This window comes from Oncorhynchus clarkii, chromosome 20 (assembly GCF_045791955.1).
Source record: "Oncorhynchus clarkii lewisi isolate Uvic-CL-2024 chromosome 20, UVic_Ocla_1.0, whole genome shotgun sequence".
Classification (NCBI taxonomy): domain Eukaryota; kingdom Metazoa; phylum Chordata; class Actinopteri; order Salmoniformes; family Salmonidae; genus Oncorhynchus; species Oncorhynchus clarkii.
In genome coordinates, this window is record NC_092166.1 from 52,270,018 (window position 1) to 52,285,468 (window position 15,451).

Here is a 15,451-nt window from a genome sequence, read left to right on the forward strand (position 1 = left end):
AATTAGAGAGAAAATAGCGGGCCTCAATGGCGGGCCTTCATGCAGCCTTGTCTTACGACAACCTACTGTCATGTAAACAATGACAAGAAACTGTCATGTAACAATGACAAGAAACTCTCATGTAACCCTGATGTCACAATGTCAGATGAAAAAGAAAGACATTACTTACTTTCAGAGAGCAGCGTATCACACACTCTAACCAACTGAGCTAACCGGCCGCTGGCTACAGAGCACAGTTGTTGAGATGCACCGAGCCTCTGCAAGTGCTGGAGCACAAACTAACAAGTCCACCAACAGCATAGCCTGACAAGACTGGACACTCTTGGTTGCTCCTTGTGGCAATTCCAAACAGCTGGGGAATTTGATCAATTGGTATTGTGTTTGCTTAGCATGCTATAGGTAGTGGGATCGATGCCCGCATTCCCCAAAAACATATTCTTTCATGGATCCAAGAAAACTCCAGTTCACACTTCATGCAGCCTTGTCTTACGACAACCTACTGTCATGTAAACAATGACAAGAAACTGTCATGTAACAATGACAAGAAACTCTCATGTAACACTGATGTCACAATGTCAGATGAAAAAGAAAGACATTACTTACTTTCAGAGAGCAGCGTATCACACAATCTAAACAACTGAGCTAACCGGCCGCTGGCTACAGAGCACAGTTGTTGAGATGCACCGAGCCTCTGCAAGTGCTGGAGCACAAACTAACAAGTCCACCAACAGCATAGCCTGACAAGACTGGACACTCTTGGTTGCTCCTTGTGGCAATTCCAAACAGCTGGGGAATTTGATCAATTGGTATTGTGTTTGCTTAGCATGCTATAGGTAGTGGGATCGATGCCCGCATTCCCCAAAAACATTTTTTTTTGTCGATCCAAGAAAGCTCCAGTTCACACTTCATGCAGCCTTGTCTTACGACAACCTACTGTCATGTAGCAATGACAAGCAACTTTCCTGTAACACTGATGTCAAAATGTCAGATGAAAAAGCAAGAAATTACTTACTTTCAGAGGAGCAGCGTAGCACACACCATTGAGGCCCACAAACAAAGCTGTGGATAGTTTCCTTGAAGCCAGAGCATGAAGAAAGAACAAATACAAATGCCGAAACCCGGGATCGAACCAGTGACCTTTAGATCTTCAGTCTAACGCTCTCCCAACTGAGCTATTTCGGGAATTCACTAAATGTATTTCTGTGGCACCCTTGACAATTCACATGCATGTGACTCACAATTTTGACACTCAAAATGTACATCATAACCAGTACAGGGATCGAACCCATGACCTTGGCGTTATTAGCATCACACTCTAACCAACTGAGCTAACCCGCCATTTGGTATTTTGCTCAATTGTGGAAATGCACCGAGCCTCTGCAAGTGCTGGCATGTAAACAAACAAGTCCACCAACAGCATAGCCTGACAAGACTGGACCCTCTAGGTTGCTTCTTGCGGAAATTCCAAACGGCTGGGGAATTAGCTCAAATGCTTAGCATGCGTGAGGTTGTGGGATCGATGCCTGCATTCTCCAAAAGCAAATTCTTTCATGGATCCAAGAAAACTCCAGTTCACACTTCATGCAGCCTTGTCTTACGACAACCTACTGTCATGTAACAATGAGAAGCAACTTTCCTGTAACACTGATGTCAAAATGTCAGATGAAAAAGCAAGAAATTACTTACTTTCAGAGTAGCAGCGTAGCACACACCATTGAGGCCCACAAACAAAGCTGTGGATAGTTTCCTTGAAGCCAGAGCATGAAGAAAGAACTAATACAAATGCCGAAACCCGGGATCGAACCAGGGACCTTCAGATCTTCAGTCTAACGCTCTCCCAACTGAGCTATTTCGGCAATTCATTAAATGTATTTCTGTGGCACCCTTGACAATTCACATGCATGTGACTCACAATTTTGACACTCAAAATGTACATCATAACCAGTACGGGGATCGAACCCATGACCTTGGCGTTATTAGCATCACACTCTAACCAACTGAGCTAACCGGCCTTTTGGTATTTTGCTCAATTGTGGAAATGCACCGAGCCTCTGCAAGTGCTGGCACGTAAACAAACAAGTCCACCAACAGCATAGCCTGACAAGACTGGACCCTCTAGGTTGCTTCTTGCGGAAATTCCAAACGGCTGGGGAATTAGCTCAAATGCTTAGCATAAGTGAGGTAGTGGGATCGATGCCTGCATTCTACAAAAGCAAATTCTTTCATGGATCCAAGAAAACTCCAGTTCACACTTCATGCAGCCTTGTCTTACGACAACCTACTGTCATGTAAACAATGACAAGAAACTGTCATGTAACAATGACAAGAAACTCTCATGTAACACTGATGTCACAATGTCAGATGAAAAAGAAAGAAATTAGAGAGAAAATAGCGGGCCTCAATGGCGGGCCTTCATGCAGCCTTGTCTTACGACAACCTACTGTCATGTAAACAATGACAAGAAACTGTCATGTAACAATGACAAGAAACTCTCATGTAACCCTGATGTCACAATGTCAGATGAAAAAGAAAGACATTACTTACTTTCAGAGAGCAGCGTATCACACACTCTAACCAACTGAGCTAACCGGCCGCTGGCTACAGAGCACAGTTGTTGAGATGCACCGAGCCTCTGCAAGTGCTGGAGCACAAACTAACAAGTCCACCAACAGCATAGCCTGACAAGACTGGACACTCTTGGTTGCTCCTTGTGGCAATTCCAAACAGCTGGGGAATTTGATCAATTGGTATTGTGTTTGCTTAGCATGCTATAGGTAGTGGGATCGATGCCCGCATTCCCCAAAAACATATTCTTTCATGGATCCAAGAAAACTCCAGTTCACACTTCATGCAGCCTTGTCTTACGACAACCTACTGTCATGTAAACAATGACAAGAAACTGTCATGTAACAATGACAAGAAACTCTCATGTAACACTGATGTCACAATGTCAGATGAAAAAGAAAGACATTACTTACTTTCAGAGAGCAGCGTATCACACAATCTAAACAACTGAGCTAACCGGCCGCTGGCTACAGAGCACAGTTGTTGAGATGCACCGAGCCTCTGCAAGTGCTGGAGCACAAACTAACAAGTCCACCAACAGCATAGCCTGACAAGACTGGACACTCTTGGTTGCTCCTTGTGGCAATTCCAAACAGCTGGGGAATTTGATCAATTGGTATTGTGTTTGCTTAGCATGCTATAGGTAGTGGGATCGATGCCCGCATTCCCCAAAAACATTTTTTTTTGTCGATCCAAGAAAGCTCCAGTTCACACTTCATGCAGCCTTGTCTTACGACAACCTACTGTCATGTAACAATGACAAGCAACTTTCCTGTAACACTGATGTCAAAATGTCAGATGAAAAAGCAAGAAATTACTTACTTTCAGAGGAGCAGCGTAGCACACACCATTGAGGCCCACAAACAAAGCTGTGGATAGTTTCCTTGAAGCCAGAGCATGAAGAAAGAACAAATACAAATGCCGAAACCCGGGATCGAACCAGGGACCTTTAGATCTTCAGTCTAACGCTCTCCCAACTGAGCTATTTCGGGAATTCACTAAATGCATTTCTGTGGCACCCTTGACAATTCACATGCATGTGACTCACAATTTTGACACTCAAAATGTACATCATAACCAGTACAGGGATCGAACCCATGACCTTGGCGTTATTAGCATCACACTCTAACCAACAGAGCTAACCCGCCATTTGGTATTTTGCTCAATTGTGGAAATGCACCGAGCCTCTGCAAGTGCTGGCATGTAAACAAACAAGTCCACCAACAGCATAGCCTGACAAGACTGGACCCTCTAGGTTGCTTCTTGCAGAAATTCCAAACGGCTGGGGAATTAGCTCAAATGGGTTTGATCCCCGTACTGGCTATGATGTACATTTTGAGTGTCAAAATTGTGAGTCACATGCATGTGAATTGTCAAGGGTGCCACAGAAATAAAATTAGCGAATTGCTAAAATAGCTCAGTTGGGAGAGCGTTAGACTGAAGATTTAAAAGTCCCTGGTTCGATCCCGGGTTTCGGCATTTGTTCTTTCTTCATGCTCTGGCTTCAAGGAAACTATCCACAGCTTTGTTTGTGGGCCTCAATGGTGTGTGCTACGCTGCTCCTCTGAAAGTAAGTAATTTCTTGCTTTTTCATCTGACATTTTGACATCAGTGTTACAGGAAAGTTGCTTGTCATTGTTACATGACAGTAGGTTGTCGTAAGACAAGGCTGCATGAAGTGTGAACTGGAGCTTTCTTGGATCCACAAAAAAAAATGTTTTTGGGGAATGCGGGCATCGATCCCACTACCTACAGCATGCTAAGCAAACACAATACCAATTGATCAAATTCCCCAGCTGTTTGGAATTGCCACAAGGAGCAACCAAGAGTGTCCAGTCTTGTCAGGCTATGCTGTTGGTGGACTTGTTAGTTTGTGCTCCAGCACTTGCAGAGGCTCGGTGCATCTCAACAACTGTGCTCTGTAGCCAGCGGCCGGTTAGCTCAGTTGGTTAGAGTGTGTGATACGCTGCTCTCTGAAAGTAAGTAATGTCTTTCTTTTTCATCTGACATTGTGACATCAGGGTTACATGAGAGTTTCTTGTCATTGTTTACATGACAGCACTTGCAGAGGCTCGGTGCATTTCAACAATTGAGCAAAATAGCAAATGGCCGGTTAGCTCAGTTGGTTAGAGTGTGGTGCTAATAACACCAAGGTCATGGGTTTGATCCCCGTACTGGCTATGATGTACATTTTGAGTGTCAAAATTGTGAGTCACATGCATGTGAATTGTCAAGGGTGCCACAGAAATACATTTAATGAATTGCCGAAATAGCTCAGTTGGGAGAGCGTTAGACTGAAGATCTGAAGGTCCCGGGTTTCGGCATTTGTATTTGTTCTTTCTTCATGCTCTGGCTTCAAGGAAACTATCCACAGCTTTGTTTGTGGGCCTCAATGGTGTGTGCTACGCTGCTCCTCTGAAAGTAAGTAATTTCTTGCTTTTTCATCTGACATTTTGACATCAGTGTTACAGGAAAGTTGCTTGTCATTGTTACATGACAGTAGGTTGTCGTATGACAAGGCTGCATGAAGTGTGAACTGGAGTTTTCTTGGATCCATGAAAGAATGTGCTTTTGGAGAACGCAGGCAGTTTCTTGTCATTGTTACATGACAGTTTCTTGTCATTGTTACATGACAGTAGGTTGTCGTAAGACAAGGCTGCATGAAGTGTGAACTGGAGTTTTCTTGGATCCATGTAAGGGAATACCCCCCTGATTTGGACAAAAATGAATGGCAAGATATTGGCATTGGACAAACCATATACACGATGTCCAATACCACCCAAAGCGGCGTTGATTCGTGCAAAGTATATGGCAAATGCCATATGGCAATTTTGATATCAAATTTTTTTTTTTTAATTACATGCACATAAGGCATATGTTTTGTCCATTTGCAATATGATTTCATAGGAAGTCAAAAGTCAAAAGTCAAAAATGTCAAAATTTTATAAAAAACTTCACACACCCTTAAAAAAGTGCTTTCTGGACCGTTTTTCAAAATTCTTTCGAATTTTGTGTCAATTACACACGTATAAGAACTGTATCAACATACTTTATTCGTATTTTATTATCATAATTTTTTTTTTTTTTTTTTTACTTGTGCATAAGGCATATGTTTTGTCCATTTGCAATATGATTTAATAGGATGTCAAAAGTCGAAAATGTGATTTTTTTTTTAAACTTTAAAAACTAAAAAAAGTGCTTTCTGGACCGTTTTTCAAAATTGTTTCGATTTTAAGACAATTAATCATGTGTAAGAAGTGTATGAATATACTTTTGTAAAATGTTTTATCATAATTTTATTTTTTTTACTTGTGCATAAGGAATATGATTTGTCCATTTGCAACATGATTTCATAGGAAGTCAAAAGTCAAAGTCAAAAGTCAATTTTTTTGGGGGCCAAAATTGACTGAACTGATGAACTCGGGACGGCCGGGCAGTGATAGTTGTTCATTTCCATCACTCGTTGTGTTGATTTCATCATGTCCATTTGGTGATGTTTTTTCACTATAGAATCATATTGCAAATGCGCGTGCAACTGGTAACCGGAAAAAAAAAATGATGATTTCATTATGTCCATTTGTTTATGTTTCCTTACATACATTAAGGGAACATTTCGGCATTTCGTGTATGATCAGTGAGAAAGTCCATATTGCAAATGTACGGTCCCTTACTAGACGTCCGAAATCGTTTGTAAAATTCGCGGTCGGCGTCGGGCCGTGCGGTAGGGCCAGACCTACCGGGAAGTCATCAAATGAACTTTGTCGGACATTCGGTTTCCGTTTTATAAAATAAACAAGTTTTTGAGCGTTTTTCCGCTATCCCGGAATTTCCCACAAGAGGGCATACGGAATCATATGGCAATTTGGCAAAACATCACGAATCACGACGGGGCCTTATCTCGAAAACTGAAAATATTTCGAAGCCGAAACTCGGTGAGCGTAGGTTTGGCATAATGGGCAGTTGGCCCCGAACAAGATGGCGTCTAGGCCTCGACGGTTTTTGAGTTATGGCCGTTTTTCTGGGATTAAAGGTCCTAAATGGAAATAGACAAATTATTTTTCCACTTCAGGTCAAAGTCAAGGAGCCTCCGGTGTCAATAAAAAAAGAACCAGCCATTTATCTATCGTCATTTAAGAGAAACGGAACAATGACAACTTGGCAATGGTCACAAATAGGCGTTTTTTTTTTTCAACGGTTACAGATCCAGTTGCAGGGTGTTCATACGAATCTTTTTAAAGTGTGCTGCGGAGCTCTGCGAGATTTCTGTGATTTTCTATGATTTTCTGAAATAACACACACATACTAAACCCTCCGTAAATAACTCAGTTGTTAACGTAAAGACTTAAAACTCAGGATTCTGTAACAGCATACCCCAATGAGGATATGTGGTGATTTATAGCTTCCTGTGCCAACCGGAAGTGCCATAATTGGTGTCTCAGGGGCTGTTTCAAAGGGTTAAAAAAGTCTGATCTGTCCAAAACTTCATATATGTGATTAGGCAACCCCCATGAACTGTAAATCAGTCATTTTTCCCCAAAAAATTCAAAGGAAAAAAAAATCACACTAAAACACAACTTGAATGGAGGGACGTATTGGGGTGCGTAGAGACAGACAGTGGCTGCAATAGTTAGCTTTGTTCGAGCTAAAAAAGAACCGTCAGACCTAGAGTTCCGAAACTTTAGAAACCTGTTCTAGACCTCCGGTCGATGGTGCGTGGTGAGTTACGTGGCTCTAGACGGTTCTCGGACCGAGAAACAGCCTCGTACATTTGCAATACCTTCAATTCATTTTGACCATTACAAAAATGACGACGTTTAGAAAAGTCTCAGAGACGCAAGGCTAGGTGCATTGAAACCGGCTCGGCCCATAGAGACGGACCCCAACGTTTCTGTCCGATAGCTCGTTCAAGGACCCCGTAGGAAGGCATGGAAAAAAGTGGATTTTCAGCACCAATTAGGGTTTTTCTCGGACGCCAAATGACCTATCGAGCCGAAACTCGGGATTCGGGGTCGCCTCACATAGGACTTCACATAATGTCCGAACTGGACCCGCAGCTAGAACGTAACTATGTGTTTTACCTTTTTATTATGTTTTAAACTAAAGGCGCTGTGAATTATGGGACTGCTCTGACATATGTGATAGTTGGCTTCTAAATGAGTAGTAAAAAGTGGGTTTGGTGTCATAATGACATCTAATTGACTGATGGACACTGACTTGCTAGTTGACTTTTGTGCATTTGCAATATGTTTAAACGGAGAGGGACCATCACCAAAATGGCATTCTGAAATCAACACAAAAAATGGCAACACCATAGTCTCCAGACTGTGCTGAGTTCAACGAGCTATCCCGCTTGACCGTAGCTCGCTCGGTCTAAGCGCAACGACCATTAGAAAAGTAGGCCCAAAATGAAGCCTGTCCCACAATGTCATTTGCTTTTGAGTGACAGTGAGAGAACCGTTAGGGTGAGAAGAAAAATTCCACCACATGAATGTTCCTAAGGTCCTCCCGATCTGTACAAGCCTAACCTTGACCGTGTGGCATTAACCCTTAAGAGTAAAACAGTGTTTTTTGATCTCACAGATTACAGTGTCATCTCTCCCCATAGGAATACATTGCCTGCACCCCTAATTTCAACCTGAAGTCTATATGGGTTATGAATGCCGTATGAACCTGTCTTCGGTACCAGTCCATCAGGCCACTATGAGGTCTACCTGTGTTGATTCTGAGCTTCCTGGACCAACCGGAAGTGGTTAAAATGCCCCTAAAAGTGTTTACCCATACCCTGCCTGCAGTTTGACAGACATAGTGCATTCAACCCTGTGTAGATCAGTCAATTCTTAACGTAAGGACTTAAAACTCAGGATTCTGTAACAGCATACCCCAATGAGGATATGTGTTGATTTATAACTTCCTGTGCCAACCGGAAGTGCCATAATTGGTGTCTTAGGGGCTGTTTCGAAGGGTTAAAAAAGTCTGATCTTTCCAAAACTTCATATGTGTGATTAGGCAACCCCCATGAACTGTAAATCAGTCATTTTTCCCAAAAAAATTCAAAGGAAAAAAAAATCACACTAAAACACAACTTGGAAGGAGGGACGTATTGGGGTGCGTAGAGACAGACAGTGGCTCCAATAGTTAGCTTTGTTGGAGCTAAAAAAGAACCGTCGGACCTAGAGTTCCGAAACTTTAGAAACCTGTTCTAGACCTCCCGTAGATGGTGCGTGGTGAGTTACGTGGCTCTAGAAGGTTCTCGGACCGAGAAACAGCCTCGTACATTTGAAATAACTTCAATTCATTTTTGCATCACGAAAATGACGACATTTAGAAATGTCCCAGAGTCGCAAGACTAGGTGCATTGCAAACGTCTCGGCCCATATAGACAGACCCCAACGTTTCTGTCCAATAGCTCATTCAAGGACCCCGTAGCAAGTCATGGAAAATAGTGGATTTTCAGCACCAATTAGGGTTTTTCTCGGACACCAAATGACCTATCGAGCCGAAACTTGGGATTCGGGGTCGCCTCAGCTAGGCCAACACATAACATAAGAAATGGACCCGCAGCTAGAACGTAACTACGTGTTTTATGGTTTTTTTATGGTTTGAACCGAAGGGGTTGTGAATTTTGGGCCAGCTCTGAAGTATGTAATAGTTGGCTACTAAACGAGTTGGAAAAAGTGGGTTTGGTGTCAGTTTGTATCAGTTTGGTGGTCAGAATGATATCTAATTGACTGATGGACTCTTGTCCACTTGACTCTTGTACATTTGCAATATGATCCTATAGTGAAAAAACATCACCAAAAGCGACATTCTGAAATCAACCCAAACGAGCGATTGAGATGACCCAGAATCACTGCAAAGCCATCCCGAGTTCATCGGGCCAGTCAATTTCACATTCCTGCAAGATTTTTATAGCATGACAAATTCGTGATGGTACCTGCCCTTTAAAACATATTGCAAATGCACAGTGACTTTGAAAAAGTAAGAAACAAAAAAAAATACATCTAAAAAATTTTGAGCATGACAAATTCGTGATGGTACCTGCCCATTGAAACATATTGCAAATGCACAGTGACTTTGAAAAAGTAAGGAAACATAAACAAAAAAAATCCAAAATTTTTATTTTTGGGTGACCAGTTGCACGTGCATTTGCAATATGATTCTATAGTGAAAAAACATATTGCAAATGCACAGTGACTTTGAAAAAGTAAGGAAACATAAACAAAAAAAATCTAAAATTTTTTGGGGGGGGTGACCAGTTGCATGTGCATTTGCAATATGATTCTATAGTGAAAAAACATATTGGAAATGCACAGTGACTTTGAAAAAGTAAGGAAAAATAAACAAAAAAAATCTAAATTTTTTTTGGGGGGATGACCAGTTGCACGTGCATTTGCAATATGATTCTATAGTGAAAGAACATATTGCAAATGCACAGTGACTTTGAAAAAGTAAGGAAACATAAACAAAAAAAATCTAAATTTTTTGGGGGGGGATGACCAGTTGCATGTGCATTTGCAATATGATTCTATAGTGAAAAAACATATTGCAAATGCACAGTGACTTTGAAAAAGTAAGGAAACATAAAAAAAATCTAAATTTTTTTTGGGGGGGATGACCAGTTGCATGTGCATTTGCAATATGATTCTATAGTGAAAAAACATATTGCAAATGCACAGTGACTTTGAAAAAGTAAGGAAACATAAAAAAAATCTAAATTTTTTTTGGGGGGATGACCAGTTGCATGTGCATTTGCAATATGATTCTATAGTGAAAAAACATATTGCAAATGCACAGTGACTTTGAAAAAGTAAGGAAACATAAAAAAAATCTAAATTTTTTTTGGGGGGATGACCAGTTGCATGTGCATTTGCAATATGATTCTATAGTGAAAAAACATATTGCAAATGCACAGTGACTTTGAAAAAGTAAGGAAACATAAAAAAAATCTAAATTTTTTTTGGGGGGATGACCAGTTGCATGTGCATTTGCAATATGATTCTATAGTGAAAAAACATATTGCAAATGCACAGTGACTTTGAAAAAGTAAGGAAACATAAACAAAAAAAATCCAATTTTTTTTTTTGGGGTGACCAGTTGCACGTGCATTTGCAATATGATTCTATAGTGAAAAAACATATTGCAAATGCACAGTGACTTTGAAAAAGTAAGGAAACATAAACAAAAAAAATCTAAAAATTTTTGGGGGGGATGACCAGTTGCATGTGCATTTGCAATATGATTCTATAGTGAAAAAACATATTGCAAATGCACAGTGACTTTGAAAAAGTAAGGAAACATAAACAAAAAAAATCTAAATTTTTTTGGGGGGGATGACCAGTTGCATGTGCATTTGCAATATGATTCTATAGTGAAAAAACATATTGCAAATGCACAGTGACTTTGAAAAAGTAAGGAAAAATAAACAAAAAAAATCTAAAATTTTTTTTGGGGGATGACCAGTTGCACGTGCATTTGCAATATGATTCTATAGTGAAAAAACATATTGCAAATGCACAGTGACTTTGAAAAAGTAAGGAAACATAAACAAAAAAAATCTAAAATTTTTTTGGGGGGATGACCAGTTGCATGTGCATTTGCAATATGATTCTATAGTGAAAAAACATATTGCAAATGCACAGTGACTTTGAAAAAGTAAGGAAACATAAAAAAAATCTAAATTTTTTGGGGGGGGATGACCAGTTGCATGTGCATTTGCAATATGATTCTATAGTGAAAAAACATATTGCAAATGCACAGTGACTTTGAAAAAGTAAGGAAAAATAAACAAAAAAAATCTAAAATTTTTTTTGGGGGATGACCAGTTGCACGTGCATTTGCAATATGATTCTATAGTGAAAAAACATATTGCAAATGCACAGTGACTTTGAAAAAGTAAGGAAACATAAACAAAAAAAATCTAAAATTTTTTTGGGGGGATGACCAGTTGCATGTGCATTTGCAATATGATTCTATAGTGAAAAAACATATTGCAAATGCACAGTGACTTTGAAAAAGTAAGGAAACATAAAAAAAATCTAAATTTTTTTTGGGGGGATGACCAGTTGCATGTGCATTTGCAATATGATTCTATAGTGAAAAAACATATTGCAAATGCACAGTGACTTTGAAAAAGTAAGGAAAAATAAACAAAAAAAATCTAAAAAATTTTTTGGGGGATGACCAGTTGCACGTGCATTTGCAATATGATTCTATAGTGAAAAAACATATTGCAAATGCACAGTGACTTTGAAAAAGTAAGGAAACATAAACAAAAAAAATCTAAAATTTTTTGGGGGGGATGACCAGTTGCATGTGCATTTGCAATATGATTCTATAGTGAAAAAACATATTGCAAATGCACAGTGACTTTGAAAAAGTAAGGAAACATAAACAAAAAAAATCTAAACATTTTTTTTTTGGGTGAGCAGTTGCACGTGCATTTGCAATATGATTCTATAGTGAAAAAACATCACCAAAAGCGACATTCTGAAATCAACCCAAACAAGCGATTGAGATGACCCAGAATCACTGCAAAGCCATCCCGAGTTCATCGGGCCAGTCAATTTCACATTCCTGCAGGATTTTTATAGCATGACAAATTCGTGATGGTACCTGCCCATTAAAACATATTGCAAATGCACAGTGACTTTGAAAAAGTAAGGAAACATAGAATCAATTTTTTTTTTTTTGGGTTACCAGTTGCACATTTCAGATCACCAGTTGCACATTTCAGATCACCAGTTGCACATTTCAGATCACCAGTTGCACGGAGGAAAATCGTTACTTTTGACTTTGACTTTTGACTTCCTATGAAATCATATTCCAAATGGAGAAAACATATGCCTTATGCACTAGTAAAAAAAAAAAAAAATGATAATAAAGTATGACTAAAGTATGTTGATAAAGTTCTTATACATGTGTAATTGACATAAAAATTGAAAGAATTTTGAAAAACGGTCCAGAAAGCACTTTTTTAAGGATGTGTGAAGTTTTTTACCAAATTTTGACATTTTTGACTTTTGACTTTTGACTTCCTATGAAATCATATTGCAAATGGACAAAACATATGCCTTATGCGCATGTAATTAAAAAAAAAAAAATTTGATATCAAAATTGGACAAAAGTATATTCATACAGTTCTTACACATGTGTAATTGACAAAAAAAGCAAAAGAAATTCGAAAAAAGGCCCAGAAAGCACTTTTTTAAGGGGTAAAAAGTTTTTGAAAAAAATATCATTTTTTCAAAATTTTTCTTTTGGATGTTGACTTGGGTTGCATTTCCAATATGAAAAACCCAGGTGGAGCGCACTCGCCCCCTGTTGGATTTTTGAGGTGTTACAATTGGCAATTGCCATATGGCATTTGCCATATACTTTGCACGAATCAACGCCGCTTTGGGTGGTATTGGACATCGTGTACATGGTTTGTCCAATGCCAATATTTTGACATTCATTTTTGTACAAATCAGGGGGGTATTCCCTTACTTTTTCAAAGTTACTGTGCATTTGCAATATGTTTTAATGGGCAGGTACCATCACGAATTTGTCATGCTCAAAATTCAAACTATACTTTGCTCAAACTATACCTTTGTCAACTTGTATTATCATAATTTTTTTTTGTTTTACTTGTGCATAAGGCATATGTTTTGTCCATTTGCAATATGATGTCATAGGAAGTCAAAAGTCAAAGTCAAAAGTAACGATTTTCCTCCGTGCAACTGGTGATCTGAAATGTGCAACTGGTGATCTGAAATGTGCAACTGGTAACCCAAAAAAAAAAAATTTGATTCTATGTTTCCTTACTTTTTCAAAGTCACTGTGCATTTTCAATATGTTTTAATGGGCAGGTACCATCACGAATTTGTCATGCTATAAAAATCCTGCAGGAATGTGAAATTGACTGGCCGGATGAACTCGGGATGGCTTTGCAGTGATTCTGGGTCATCTCAATCGCTCGTTTGGGTTGATTTCAGAATGTCGTTTTTGGTGATGTTTTTTCACTATAGAATCATATTGCAAATGCACGTGCAACTGGTCACACAAAAAAAAAAATTTGGGGGATTTTTTTTGTTTATGTTTCCTTACTTTTTCAATGTCACTGTGCATTTGCAATATGTTTTAATGGGCAGGTACCATCACGAATTTGTCATGCTATAAAAATCCTGCAGGAATGTGAAATTGACTGGCCGGATGAACTCGGGATGGCTTTGCAGTGATTCTGGGTCATCTCAATTGCTCGTTTGGGTTGATTTCAGAATGTCGTTTTTGGTGATGTTTTTTCACTATAGAATCATATTGCAAATGCACGTGCAACTGGTCACCCAAAAAAAAATTTTGGGGATTTTTTTTGTTTATGTTTCCTTACTTTTTCAAAGTCACTGTGCATTTGCAATATGTTTCAATGGGCAGGTACCATCACGAATTGGTCATGCTATAAAAATCCTGCAGGAATGTGAAATTGACTGGCCCGATGAACTCGGGATGGCTTTGCAGTGATTCTGGGTCATCTCAATCGCTCGTTTGGGTTGATTTCAGAATGTCGCATTTGGTGATGTTTTTTCACTATAGAATCATATTGCAAATGCACGTGCAACTGGTCACCCAAAAATAAAAAAAATGTGTTTATGTTTCCTTACTTTTTCAAAGTCACTGTGCATTTGCAATATGTTTTAATGGGCAGGTACCATCACGAATTGGTCATGCTATAAAAATCCTGCAGGAATGTGAAATTGACTGGCCCGATGAACTCGGGATGGCTTTGCAGTGATTCTGGGTCATCTCAATCGCTCGTTTGGGTTGATTTCAGAATGTCGCATTTGGTGATGTTTTTTCACTATAGAATCATATTGCAAATGCACGTGCAACTGGTCACCCAAAAATAAAAAAAAATTGTTTATGTTTCCTTACTTTTTCAAAGTCACTGTGCATTTGCAATATGTTTTAATGGGCAGGTACCATCACCAATTGGTCATGCTATAAAAATCCTGCAGGAATGTGAAATTGACTGGCCCGATGAACTCGGGATGTCTTTGCAGTGATTCTGGTTCATCTCAATCGCTCGTTAGGGTTGATTTCAGAATGTCGCTTTTGGTGATGGTACCTCACTGTTTAAACATATTGCAAATGTACAAGAGTCAAGTGGACAAGAGTCCATCAGTCAATTAGATATCATTCTGACACCAAACTGATACAAACTGACACCAAACCCACTTTTTCCAACTCGTTTAGTAGCCAACTATTACATACTTCAGAGCTGGCCCAAAATTCACAACGCCTTCGGTTCAAACCATAAAAAAACCATAAAACACGTAGTTACGTTCTAGCTGCGGGTCCATTTCTTATGTTATGTGTTGGCCTAGCTGAGGCGACCCCGAATCCCAAGTTTCGGCTCGATAGGTCATTTGGTGTCCGAGAAAAACCCTAATTGGTGCTGAAAATCCACTTTTTTCCATGCCTTGCTACAGGGTCCTTGAACGAGCTATCGGACAGAAACGTTGGGGTCCGTCTCTATGGGCCGAGCCGGTTTCAATGCACCTAGCCTTGCGTCTCTGAGACTTTTCTAAACGTCGTCATTTTCGTAATGGTCAAAATGAATTTTTTAACCCTTCGAAACAGCCCCTGAGACACCAATTATGGCACTTCCGGTTGGCCTAGGAAGCTATAAGTCACCACATATCCTCATTGGGGTATGCTTTTACATAATCCTGAGTTTTAAGTCTTTACGTTAAGAACTGAGTTATTTACGGAGGGTTTAGTATGTGTGTGTTATTTCAGAAAATCATAGAAAATCACAGAAATCTCGCAGAGCTCCGCAGCACACTTTAAAAAGATTCGTATGAACACCCTGCAACTGGATCTGTAACCGTTGAAAAAAAAAACGCCTATT

The 15,451-nt window shown here is 39.5% G+C and overlaps 3 non-coding genes across 3 annotated transcripts; all 3 read right to left on the minus strand.

The window, feature by feature from the left end:
- Nucleotides 1-1,783: 1,783 nt before the first annotated feature.
- trnaf-gaa (transfer RNA phenylalanine (anticodon GAA)) lies at nucleotides 1,784-1,856 on the minus strand. Its single transcript has one exon. It is a non-coding gene; the product is annotated as a tRNA-Phe (tRNA).
- Nucleotides 1,857-1,938: 82 nt separating this feature from the next.
- Nucleotides 1,939-2,012, minus strand: trnai-aau (transfer RNA isoleucine (anticodon AAU)). The gene has a single exon. It is a non-coding gene; the product is annotated as a tRNA-Ile (tRNA).
- Nucleotides 2,013-3,484: 1,472 nt separating this feature from the next.
- Nucleotides 3,485-3,557, minus strand: trnaf-gaa (transfer RNA phenylalanine (anticodon GAA)). Its single transcript has one exon. It is a non-coding gene; the product is annotated as a tRNA-Phe (tRNA).
- Between the last annotated feature and the right edge of the window lie 11,894 nt (nucleotides 3,558-15,451).